Source organism: Anastrepha obliqua, chromosome 5 (genome assembly GCF_027943255.1).
Source record: "Anastrepha obliqua isolate idAnaObli1 chromosome 5, idAnaObli1_1.0, whole genome shotgun sequence".
In the NCBI taxonomy this organism is placed as follows: domain Eukaryota; kingdom Metazoa; phylum Arthropoda; class Insecta; order Diptera; family Tephritidae; genus Anastrepha; species Anastrepha obliqua.
The window spans coordinates 56,099,332-56,113,730 of NC_072896.1; positions in this window are offsets into that span (position 1 = coordinate 56,099,332).

The following is a 14,399-nucleotide window of genomic DNA, read 5'->3' on the forward strand; positions in this document are numbered from 1 at the left end:
CTACTCTTAATAAAAATAGTCAAATTTGTGTGAAGGCGACCGACCATAACACAGCTGACAGATGTGACGAAATTCGTCCAAAGCGAGTTTGTTTACATTACGATTTTCATGTCCGTTCTTTTTGGAAAAAAATACTATAGGATATTTCAAGTTAAAAGTGTTTGATTCATATTAAAAAATGTAGTGTGTGGTGACTGATAATCATAACAGATTGAAGTGGATTGACTTTCCAGATTCAATGGTGTTAAGCTGGGAGTGGTTCTTACTGTGAATAAGCGCAAAATACTACTACAGACCGTTGAAGAACAAGGATTTTCCTCCCAATCTACGCCCACTTTACAACGCCAATATAATCCTATCTCAATAGTCGTGAAATTTAAATAAAGACAAAATATAGGAGTGTATGACACATTTGAGCTGGAAACGTCAATTCATTCACTTTTTGTTTTTTTTTTTTCCTTGTTCACTCCTCTCGGGAGCATAGAGCCTCGACCAGACTTGTCTTGCGTTGGTTCCGTTAATCTATTTGATATCTGACAGGGTAGGTGATTAGCCTGCCGCTATCAGTCCTAAGCAGTGGGAATACCCACTTGTCGTTGCCTAGGAACAACGCCTTCTTAATGCTTGGAGCGCCATCTGTGTGTCAAAATTTTCTGGCAGAAGGGTATCGCACAGATGGTTGAGGACTTCGCTAAATTTGGTGTGTCTGCGCTATTATCGCGATTGCCCGCTTCCTCTTGCTGGCGCCACTGATGCATGGTGTAACTGTGTGTTTTTCTTTGTTTTAGCAGCCCCAATGCAAATAATGCGCTGACCATTGTGCGGGAGTAAGGATGGGAAGGATACTTGTTTTTGGGGTTGAGGAATGATTTTTTTTTTTTGTTTTAGAAATAGGGAAAGTAGGTAACTTTGGAAAAGTGCGAGGACCGTGCTTTACGTAGGATTTGAGCCCACAACCTCTGGGATGGCAGGCTAGTGCACTTACGCTAGACTACCGAGACCGAATGCATTCACTTACAGGTATGAATTATCCTATCTGCTGATGGTCGTAATTATTCCTTTCAAGGAATTGTTATCAGTAATCGGTTCCTTCAGGCTGAGGCAAAGTACTTAGAAATAATATTGCTTTCATTAGGGACTCGATGATTTCGGAAACCATCATGAGTTTTGTTAACTTTTGGCTCGCCCCAAACTAATTACCAACTTGTCGAAGGAATCCAGTTAATTGCAAAGTTTTATAAAACTTATTATCTAACTACGAACTATCTTAAAACACATAGATATCTAGGAAATATCTCTTAGTTTTCTATAATTTTATGTTGCTATATGTATATACATCGACAATTTTTAAATAAATGTTAGATTTTCATCAAAATGAAACAATAGTTTTTTAGTTATTTTGTTTAATGCAGACTAAACAACCAATATAGGATTTGCGGGATCTGTTGAGGACTCTTCAGTTTATCGTCCACAGACCTACGTTCGGCCGGTGTATCTGCGTTAGAGGAGCTATCCATTTTCGGGAAGTAACCTACAAGCATTATGCGGAATGTTATGTCCGCATTCGAGACTGCCTTCAGCCTTGTATTTCTACTAAAATAATTTTTAGTAAGTGCTGGGATGATAGCTTAATGAGAGTGTATGACTGTTGTGTATGAAGTGCTCTATAAATAAAAATACTCGTAGAGGAATGCACACTGGAAAGCACTATATTTTATTTAGTAATAGTGATCCCTCTCTTTGACAATACGAAAGGAGTTACTTGTATGCCGCGATGTCTGAATTTGGTATCGCCGCAAAATTATTACGGCTATGCAAGAGGACGTTGCTCAATACCAGCACCGCCATCATAATTGGGAAGGACCTCTCCTAGCCATTTGATACCAAACGAGTTTCAGACAGGGTGACTCGCTGTCGTGTGACTTCTTTAACCTGATGTTGAAAAGGATTGTACGAGCCGCAGAACTTAATCGCTCAATCGCGTATCGGCACCCAAGTCACTGTTGACAGTTATGATTTCGAGGTTGTAAAAGGCTGCGTATACTTATAAACCAGCATTAACACCGATAACAATGTCAGCCTTGAAATCCAACGTAGACTCTCTCTCTTGCCAACAATTGCTATTTTGGACTAAGTAGGCAATTGAGTAGTAAAGTCCTCTCTCGACGATCAAAAATAACACTCTACAAGGCCCTCATCATACCCGACCTAACGTATGGCGCAGAAGCGTGGACGATGACACATCCGATGAAGCGACGCTTGGAGTGTTCGAGAAAAATTTTCTGTGCAAGATTTTGGGACCTTTGCTCGTTGGCAACGGCGAATATCGCAGGGGATGGAGCGATGAGCTGTATGAGCCTTACGACGACATAAACATATTGCAGCGAATAAAGATCCAGCGGCTACGTTAGCTGGGTCATGTCATCCGAATGGATAAATATGCTCCGGCTCTGAAAGTATTCGATGCGATGAGTAGTAGAGAAAGAGGAAGGTCTCCTCTGCGTTGGAAAGATCAGGTGGAGAAGGACTTGGCTTCACTTGATGTGTGAAACTGGCGCCGGTTAGCACGAGAAAGAAACGACTGGCGCGCTTTGTTAAACACGGCCAAAATCGCGTAAGCGGTTATCGCGCCAATTAAGGAGAAGAAGACCCCTCTTCTTTTGCCATTAGCTTGCATAGAACACTTTTCGGTTAGTATACATGATATAATAAATATTTAACTATTTTTGGAATACCGTGGAAACAGCCGTTGATCAGCAGCTAATGATTTTTTGAAAGGTCAACATGCATAGTTCATTTCACCTACACTTATTTATTTTCTTCTTGTTTTACTTCACTGACTTGTTTACGAGGGAGACCTGATTATTTTTACTTTGGAACGTTATATCTATGCATATATGAGTGTGTATGTATATACCGGGTGGGCCATCTTGTATTTTCTGACGAGAAAATTTTTCGAAGTGAGCATTTCGTAAACTCTCAAAACGATAGGGTTTATTTGACCGTCCTTCATTCTAGAATTTGAGGCACCGATTGGCCACCAGGAAGCAGTTCCCGCCTCAGGTAATGGTTTGGGCCGCTGTAATCGCAGATGAGCGCTCTCCAATCGTTTTCATCGAGCCCGGCATCAAGGTAAATGCGAAATATTATCGGGAAAGTATTCTGAAAGTTGCTTCGAAGCTGTGAGCAGACAAACATTTTGGTGGCAGGCCATGGACGTTTCAACAGGACTCGGCACCGTCTCACAAAGCTCGAGTGAACCAAGAATGGCTAAAAAATAACGTTCCGAACTTCACAATGTTCACACAATGACTCTCAAATTCACCACACGTGTATCCAATGGATTATTCTCTTTGGGCTATTTTGGAGAGCAAGGTCCGAACTAAATGATTCACCAGTCTCGAGGCGCTGAGAGGGCAATGAGTTTTATTTTTATAGGTTTATTCTGTATTTTTTTCTGCCTAATTTTACCCTCATTTAATTTTCTTTTGTACCATAAATCAGGTTAGGTTTTTGAGTAGCCAACTAGCTTAGACCATGTAGATCCCTTCAGCAATGCAATGTTAAACATTTGAACCCTATTCTCAATATTAGATTTCCGCGTAAGTTTCCTGTGATATGACGAGTCCTAAATATTTAACACTCTCCTTCTAAGGAATCTCCACACCCTTGAAAACTAGCGCGGAGACTGCAGGTAGTCCTATGTTTTCTTGTAAAGATAATTAGTTCCGGTTTATCGGGGTTTATTCCGAGTCCCCTACTCCATATCCATAAGCCAAACCTAAACTTTTCATGAAAAGTTTGCCCTCAATGTTCTTAATAAGTTTTTGGTGGTTATGGATGCCCAGATGATGTATAATAAACATTTTAATATTTAAATATGTGTGTACATATATGTTATAGGATATGTATTTATAACATATCTTTATTTCGAAAAAATAAAAAAATGTATTGTGCTTATTTTTTTTCGTAAAAAGTGAATTTGGCGTTTTACTTACATGAATTAAATGTTTGGCGAGAAGCACTATTGTCGACGTATAGATTTTACCTATTTAATTTTTTTGGAAAACGCGCTAGGGAAACCGGCTAAATCACCCTAGTGTGCATGAAATCCGGCACATTACTGAATTTGAACAGGTGCAGGTGCAGCCATATACTTATACAAAAATAAATATTCCAAAAAATTGTAATCGTAAAACATGAACAGGGATGGAAATACAGTGTTTCTAGCTTATAAGCACCCCAGCTAAAAGCATTAGAAAACTGTAAGAAAATTTCACTAATTTAGATGTACACAAAAATCGGCGATGTTTTGTAAGCGTTTTCCGCTTACAAGCACCGAAAAATTGGTCATCTTCTCGCTTATAGTATTGAAATTTAATTTTCCTCTTATCTCTACAAATAAATTTAAGCTTGAGCTAGATAATTTTTGTCAATACTATTTCTGCCAACCTTAGAGACATTTCAAACTTTATAAGCACCCTTTGGTGTAGTTTGTATTAAATATTTACGTTAATTTTTCTGCGTTTTGTGTTTCACCGTATTTTCTTCCAACTATTTATTTAGTAATATAGTTGAAAATAAACTGTGTTAAAGTGAATATGTGCGCATTACTGCACTATCTAAGATTTTCATTTTAGTTGGCATTTGACGATAGTATTACCTGATTTCAAAAGATAATTAAGACATGACGTTGGTAGCGCATCGTATGTTGGCTCCAAAACATCAGCATCGTAATCATCAGTGGACGACGGGTAACAAATTGAATGTCCTATTTACACCCAGTTTAGCCGGACTCGTGCAGGAACCACAGTTGGCGCCACGGGAGCAAGAAGGGCGTGTAAGTACATTGTATTGGTAAATGTACTAGTTAGGCACACATATTATTTTTACCTAATTCAGAAATGACACTCCATTTTTAAGCTTTTATTTATTTATTTGCATATAGTGGGTGACTGCGCTTTAAACAATTCTCGACACTAAATTTAAAATCACAATATTCCAATTTCGGTATGAGTGAAAAAAGAATGTCAGAGTTTAATAATAAAAAAAAAAACAAATGTGGTTTTTGTTTCGTATTAAACATTTTGGTGCGCTTGGAAATATTTTTGTTCGAAGAATTGGTGCTAAAAAGCAGTTACTAACACCAACTACCAAAATAGTTTTAAGTGTTATTGACTACAAGGAGACATCATTAGCTTGTAGCAGACTTGATATAAAAGGTATAAAAGTTTGTCTTTTTTACAGAAGTAAAGTTTAATGCGTCGGAACTGTAAGATAAAATCAAAGACAAACTCAAATCAATCATTTTACGAGTTTAAACACTTTCGAATTTGTAAATTCACATAGAAAGTAATGGCATAAAAAAGATGTGTGCAAAATTTCAGGGAGATCGGTCAATAACTTTTCGAGATATCGAGTACGCAAATTCGAAAAATATAGTTTTGAGAAAAAACGCGTCTAAAGTTTGAATACAACGTAACTATACCTTTCCCAGCGCTCGAACGCAAAGAATAGAGTCGTCACGGTTGATGATCTATAATATTATATAAGAAATACTTAATTGTACGTTCTAAAATTTTTTTGACATATTCTTAAAGGATTATATTAACATTTTATGAAAAAATAATTTTTTTTTCGAAATTTTACAGGTATCTGTCCCTTTAAAACTGTTTTATCTTGATCTTTAGCTCCTGGGTGATGCTACGACTACTAACATGCCGGTCAACTTCGACATGTAAAAATCGCTGGTTCACCTCTTTCACAACTAACAATGTTGTATACTTTAACATCAGCTATAAGTTATTTTCGAAGTTTTGGAAAATAATCCGTATGTAATGGTAAGCATTAATTCCCTCAGATGGAATTGTTCCGCTGTTTCATATGGCAAAGTATCAGAGGAAGTAGTGAAACGTAATTGTGGATTGCGGTTAAGTCTCTCGTCAATAGTACTCAAGAATTATATTTTGGTGCGCTGCTGTTCTAAAAACATTTTTATGTTCGTAGCAAAATTATTAAAGAAAGCACTGCGTGTTGGATGAGAAATGAAAAGGTCTGAAACCATCTGAATCAAGGCATTTCACTCAATTTGAGGACGGCGAAAGCATTTCCATCGCAAGTCACTGTCTTATCTGAAATTCAGAACCCTATAGTGAAACAGAAATAAATTTTGTCCTGATATACATAGATTTGCCATAAGTTCTGTTCGTCATACCTGTAGACATGAAATTATAATACTTTTTTAATGAAGTTAGTTTTATTTAATCATGTAAATATTAAAAAAAAATTTTAAATTTTCATTCGAAATGGTCACCATTTGCTTTTACAAAGCTTTCAAACGATTATGCTATTCATATATTGCAGCACGCACCGTTTCCATGGATATTGACGACGCTGCTCGCACCAAAGGGTGTTTCATACTCTCCACATTTTTGTGTGGTCTTCGACAAGCTATATTCTCCAATTCTTACCACAAACTGTAGTCCAATGGATTCAAATCTGCTTCATCACGCCCTCTAAGACATCCTCCTGGTACACTTTTGCCCAGGTTTAACCTCTTTTTCGTAGAAATTAAAAGAAGTAATGCCTTTAGAAGACACTTCCCTGAACCCTTGGAACAACATTTTTTGCATCTTTAGAAGTTTTAGCACTGATTTTGTCGTTTTATTTATTAAAAACATCTTCAACAGTGAACATTTTCTCTTATGTGAAAAGAATACTTTCATGGCCGTTGACCGCGTGTCGCCGAAGAAGCTGCTTGCATCTGTCCAGTCTAATTTTCGTTGAGTGACGAAAGACTTTCATATGGAAATCATTTCTAATTAGTCTTGACATGGATCTGGTCGATACATTCAAATCTCCCAAAATCTGAAATTATGAAATAATCCTAGATAATAATATCCATACTTTTTGACATGCAACCCTGTGTTATTGATAATTATTATTACTGATGATGAAATGAAATGGACGCCGGCAGAGAAAAGAGGTTTGTAGATACAATTCTAATACAAATTTTGTGAGATATTATTAATTATGCATTCATATTACAGAAAAAAGCATGTGTACACAGACGCTTTGTCCTGTTATTGCTTATTATAAAATGTAATATCGAATTTCGCCATCAATTCGCTGCCATCAATAAATTAACTAATGTTGTTGCTGTAGCTGCATAAACATTCCCCATACATATACGGGGAATGCTGCTGAAGTGACAGTCCTTGGCCGGATATAAGTCCGGGTCGTTCCGGTTATGTAGAAACGACTGCCGTGGGAACTAATCCTTCTCCTTGCCTTTTCTTCATATCTTTAATAATATTAAGGGGGTATTCTGGTCTAGAGCCCTACTTTTTGGGTATTTTTCAAACTAGGATAAAAGAAAAATTAAAAACATTTTTACTATCCATTTTTTTATATAATATTTATTGATGTTTAAGGTATATAAAAAAAATTAAAAAAAAAAAAAAGTCAAAAATTCATCCAGTGACAGGTCGGTGAAGTAGGGGTTGCTAGTCAAACAGTGCTCCCTGGTTGACATGATTCCAACCCTTGTAGTGATCTAAATCGAACAAACAAAGAAAATTCTTAATTAGTAAAGATGTCGCTACATCTTGAGCCTCGGCCGAAAAAAAAAAAATAAAAATTCATAAAATGGCGCCTACTTGAAAAAAAAAAATTTTTTTTACCCCTGTTTTTTGACCTTTACGAATTTTTTAAAAATACTTCAAATTAAAATTTTTCAAAATCCAAGGCTCCAGTGATAAAGAGATGTATGAAAAAGATTCTCATCAAATTTCAAAGGGATCGGTCAAATAGAACTTCAGATATCGTGTCAACCACCTCAGCAAAAGGAGTTTTGAGAAACACGCGTTTAAAGTTACGGCCGTCCCCTCAAACCAGTTTAGCTGCCACGTCACTAAAATAGTTGTAGCTTCGAAAATAATTCCAATTTTGAAAAATCCTTTTAAGAGCATATTTTTGAAAGTCTAGGCTTTGAAAATATGCAAAAAAAAAAAATTGATTTTTTCAATTTTCTAGACCAGAATACCCCCTTAAACAAACCAAAAACATCGAATTATTTCACCAAAATAATTTCTATGAAGAAAACCTTTCACAACGGATTTGACATCTGATTGTCAATTTTGCAGGTAATCTGCCATATGTGAACGGGTACATTAATTTTGTGGATTTATTGATAACACAGGCCGACAGACTATATATTTCCGAAGGTTTATGATGCGCTGAATCCAAATCTGGCCTCAGAATTGCTCTATCAGCTCTGGTTTTCGAGATATCCGAACCTAAAAGTGCAAAAAACACCGTTTTTGCCATATTTGGGGTTATGTAGCCTTGCAGATGTTTTCTTTCACCAAAATTAAAGGATGGCATCTTTAAATACAATTACAAATACAATACAAATTTCTTAAAATTTTGTCTCACCATAAGTGTGCTGACTCACCACACCCCTACACTATCTAACCTTTGGGTACCGAGTCACACACAGCCCTAACTCCTAGAAACCACCCCTATCATACCGCAAGCAAGTGAGTTAGCACACTTATGGTGTGAGACAAAATTTTAAGAAAAATAAGACTCAATTCAAGAAAATTAGTAATCGACTATATCATGTCTATGTTATCTTAATCGATTTTCAGGTGTAGGAAAATTTAGAAACATGAAAATTTCAAAATGCGATATCTCTGCGAAAAAAATGATATTTGAGCAAACAAAACGCCATTTGAAAGAAGAAGACTTGTACTTAAAGATGCCAGCCTATTTTTTTGGTAAAGGAAAACATCTGCAAGGCTATATAACCTGGGTATATGGGCAAAAACGGTGTTTTTTGCACTTTTAGGTTAGGATATATCGAAAACCAAAGCTGATAGAGCAATTTTGAGGCCAGATTTCGATTCATCGCATCAAAATCCTTCGAAAATATATAGTCCGGTTTCTGGGTCTGAGATGCTGTCGGCCTGTGTGATTAAAGCATATGTGAACGTTCTTTAACATACAGCTAATGCCCGTGCATGAGCTGCGCGAGCGGTCTGAAGTTGGTTACACCTCGAATGCCGGACCCTGTAGGGTTTTCGGTGTTTATGTTTTCCGCAAGATCGTTGTATGATGTACTTTTTCGGTTACGGTTACGGGTGTGATTGCAGACTTTAGAGAACAGTGACTCGTTAGTAGGATGCCATATTTTATATTTATATTGAGTTCATTTGCATAATATTACTTCCGTTACAATTCGCCTCCACGACACTCGGTCATCGGTTTTTCGTTTGATATCAGGTATGCCCATAGCTTCAATGTTGTCATCTCTCCATCGTTTTCTCGTTGTCTTCTTCTGTCGCCTTGTGGATTTACATATGTCGAAAACCTTTTTATAGCTATATCGTTGCTTATTCGTAGAATGTGACCATACTATCGAATCCTTAACGCTTTATTGTACCTGATTATAAAGGATTTCCCATAAAAGGTGTTATTTTGCATATCCCGCTATTTCGGTAGATGTCGCTTTTGAAGCAGTCATTTTTTGATATTTGACAAGTAGAAACTACGCCATTAATAAAAAATGGAACGATACACGCACAAAGCATTGCAATTATTAAAATCCACTATAAAAATGGTGAAAATTTGGCAGAGACGGTTCGTAAAACTCGAACGTTTTTGGGCCATCGTGAAGCACCTTGTCCTACCGTAATGCAAAAATTGGTGAAAAAATTCGAGTTGTTGGGACAAGTTAGTGATGTGAAGAATAAAACCCGTACACGTCGCTCAAGAACAACTGAAAATATTGCTGTTGTAACCGAAAGTGTTGAAGAAAACCCAGGTTTGTCCATTCCTCGTCGTTCTTTGGAATTAGGCATTCCACACACGTCATTACACCGTATTTTGCATAAAGATTTGACTCTTAAGGCTTATAAAGTCCAGTTAACACAAGAACTCAAGCCGGCCGATCATCAACAGCGTCGTGTCTTTGCTAATTGGGTCGTTGAAATGCATGAAAATGATCCGAAATTCCATCGAAAAATCATCTTGAGTGATAAGGCCCATTTCCACCTCGGTGGCTTCGTCAACAAGCAAAATTGTCGGATTTGGGGCTCGGAAAATCCAAGAGTTATTGTTGAAAAGCCTCTTTATCTTCAACGTATGACTGTTTGGTGCGGTTTATGATCCGGCGGAGTTATTGGACCTTACTTTTTCAAAAAGGAAGCTGGACCAATAGTTACGGTGAATGGATTGCGCTATCGAGAAATGATTAACGATTATTTATGGACGGTATTGATCTGGACAACATTTATTTTCAACAAGACGGCGCTACGTGCCACACAAGCAACGAAACCATTGATTGAATATCAAAATAACATTACTTATTGGAAAACCTTTTGTTTGCACCCCTGATAAGTGTGTCTAACTTCTCGTTGTACCGAGTGCGGTAAGTACTGTCTTCAAGTCGTACAGGTCCATATATTTTTCTTGGAATCTTTCTTTAAAAATAATTTAACTGATCAGTTTCATTGGATTTCAGCACCCAGACTGTATATAAGTGAAGGTCTTATGACAGTTTTGTATTATATATTCATAGTTTCTGGTTTCTAGTAATCTCGACTTCATAAACTTTGTATGCGTGAAATAAGCCTTATTTGCAGCTTGTATTCCGTCTTGTATCTTTCTGTACGTTCAGCTCAATTCCAAGGAACCTAAATTCATTGACTATTTCAAAGCTATAGCTGTTGATTTGTAAGTTATGTTTTGCGTTGCGCGCTGCACCTTCCATATATTTGGGTTTTTCTTAGTTGATGAAAAGTGCTACCCTTCTACCAGATGATTCCAGGCGCATGAATGTTTCTTGCAGAGCCTGTTTGTTTTTGGCTAAAATGACGATGTCAGGAACAAATTTGTGTAGATTTGCAAAAAATTGTGCCTCCGGGATCTATAATAGGTATAACAGCGTGTAGTACCAGGCTGAAAAGCAGGGATGAAAGCGTACCTCCCTATTTCACACCTGACATCACTACAAAACGGTTGGTGACATTAACTTGGATTCGCACTTTTGCTGAAGTGTTTGTTAAAATTATGGCAATCAGGCGTACTAGTTTACAAGTTATGCCCAATAACTTTAAATTATGTTCAATATGTTTTAGATTAAGAATGTAAAACGCGGTTTTTAAATCTATAAAAAGACAGCATAAGCTGTAACTAGAACAGGTCCAGAGTGAAATGAAAGTGAAACAAGTGTCACCTGAAATAAACTGGGTTAAGATATAACATATGGGGCACAAAAGGATCTGGGCGAAGAGTCACACTACGTAGTGCTACACACGAAGTACCCTTGCCTGCCCCTGGTGGATAACAAAAAGATAATACATTCGAAATAAATGTGAAAGCCTTTTCTTCAGGCACATTTTATAAGTTGTTCGGTAGGCTAAAATCGACGCTCATGGGTTGACCCAATATACCCACCTCAGGCAGAGAACATAGCCTTGGAATTATTATTGCCACGGTAGAGCGAATGAAAGAGTTATATTCACGTTTACTTTATATAAATCATCAGAATCTAATAGTGTCTAGCCTTACCTACTTCAGCAGGGGATCATATATTAGGTACATATATACAGCTCTAGTACTACCTAAGGATTTTTACCTAAAGCACGGAAACCCGAACAAATGCCACCATTCTACCGGAATAGTAAGCTTCTTCTTCTTAACAGGTATAGGGAAAATCTTTCATCATCACATTAGAGAGGTAAATGTCAAATATCAAATACAAGGTGGGGCAAAAGTAACCTTGCGATGTTTTTTGGCTGTAATTTAAAAAAAAAATGAAAAACTTTAATTCTTCTTGTGGATAATTTTTATTTGGTGTTTTAATTTTTTTTACATCAAGTCGAGAATATGATGCAATGTGAATGACCGCCGCCACAGTTGATTGCCATTTGAGCCCTTTTTATGGCATTTTCCATCACTTTGGCCAAAACTTCCAGCGATAGGCCCTCACATTCTTGACGGATATTGTTTTTAAGAGTCTGAGGCTTGTTGACATAAGCCCGCGACTTCAAAAAGCCCCACAAAAAGAAGTTTGGAGCGGTCAAATCAGGCGATCTTGCTGGCCAGTGCAAATCGCCAAAACGGGAGATTAGGCGCCCGGGAAATGCATCCTTCAGCATATCGGTTGTGGCACGTGCAGTGTGTGTCGTTCAAGGTGGATTTATTAAGGTGACAGCATTCACCCAGCTGAATTTTTCGGCGTAGGTATGGCTTACGTCAAAATGATATGCTTTGTTTGTAAGTATTGGTATGTTTACATTCGTATGTTTACATTTGCTTGCTGATTTTGACGTGATGCTTGGACCAAACGCAACAACAAATACATGTAGGGTTTTACTTATATGTGTTTGCTGTCACCTGTAATAAATTCGCCTTGGTGTCGTTGCACCGTCCTGTTGGAACCACATGTTTTCCAATTCCAATTCATCAAGTTGCGGCAAAAAGAACTCGTTGATCATTGCTTTGTAGCGCTCACCATTCGTAGTAACCGTTTGGCCGTTTGGTGACGTCTTCGAAGGAAAAAGGTCCGATGACTCCTCCAGCGAAAACAGCACACCATACAGTGACTTTGAGCGGGTGTAATGCCTCTTCGTGGGTTACACGCGGATTTTCAGTGCCCCAGAAGCGTAAATTTTGCTTATTTACGTACCCGCTAAGATGGAAATGGGCCTTATCACTCATGATTATTTTTGATGAAAAATCATCTTCCCCTTGGTGGTGATTAAGGATGGCTTGAGCATATGTTAGACGCGATTTGTGGTCAGAAGCTAACAGCTGATGTACCGTCTGGACTTTGTACGGAAACATCTTCAAATCTTGTACCAAAATTCGCTGTAAAAACCGTCGATTGATACCCATTTGCGTGCCACGTCGTCTGGTCGATGTCGACGGCGCTTCCATGACATCCTCGGCTACAGCAGCAATATTCTCGGCAGAACGGCTACTCCGGGGTCTGCCACGCCTGGCAGAATCTCGTGTTGTGCCAGTCTCTTCGAGGTGAGCGGCTAAACGTCGCAGTGTTTCACCAGTAGGCGTTGGACGGCGAGGAAATCTGCGACGAAATTCACGTTGTACCAAAGTCACCCACCGATTATTGGTCAAATAAATAGTCAGCAATATTCCGCGTTCTGGAGCAGTGTAGCCTAACATTGTTTATTAACGTGTATTTCGCATGTGTTTACTACACAAATGTCAAAACAGAACTGACATTAGGGGCCAATCGCAAAATTTATAGCATTTTCTGATAGGAGGATTACTTTAGCGCCACCTTTTACAAACGTCAAGGTAATTTGTTGTTGAATTGCATTGATCCAAACACCGTTGGCCCAAACACTTGCTGGCATCTGAGAGTATAAGAGACAAACTAAATCTCTGGTGGGGTTAGAATCCATTATCATACTGAAATTCTTTAAAGCGGCAAAAGGAGGTCTATCCACCAACCAATGCGTGATATCACTGACAAACTGCCTATATTGTATGGTGAAACTATGAACTCTGTTTCACTTAAACATGTCAAATGCCGCCTACCAAACAACGCTACAAAAAATTCGCGGATGTAGTATGCTGAATAAAGCCGTACGGTAGCCAATCTCAGATCTGGAAAAACAACAAAGGTCAGCAGCTTTATTAAAAAATGGAAGCAGTAAAAACTGATCTATCGAAGTGGTCAAGCGCTGATAAAGGTGCTCAATGGTTCACGGCCCAACGAAAAATAAGCAGAAATATTGCTAGATTTAAAAGCTGAGCCACAGTTAAAGCACCTAGTAAAGATAGTAACGAAAGTACGTAAAGCGGGCTGTGGGCATTTACTCCTTAAATTGGCCAATCCGAGTCGCTCACAGATTAGATTCACGAAGCGGTTAAGAGCGTATTGAGAGAAAAAGTGACAGTAGTCATCCTCACTGCAAAAACTGCAGCAGAAATTAAAGACTTAGACGAGCTTACAAGTAGAACGGAATTTCGTAATACCTTGGTAAATGAATTCGATCATATGAAGAATCCATCAGTTCGTTAAGAAGAGGAAAGAGAGACCCCAATACACCAATACCAATATGACCTTTCCGCTAGAAGATGTGATGATGGACAAATTGACCGCAGCGGAAAACATGCGGGTAAGATGGGTAATTTGCCTAAGATGGGGCTCCTTCGTTGGAGCTTAACTGTCACGATTTAAAAGGTGAGAGCTTCAACTGTATTGGTACAAGCCATAAAACTTACCAATGTAGAAAGGAAAGGCATAAGCTATAAAACTTACGAATGTAGAAAGGAAAGGCGGTGTGCTATTTGTTGAAACAATACGCCAGAAATGAAGTACACGACAGGGGGTAGCAAATGTCTCGTTTACATGAATGCAG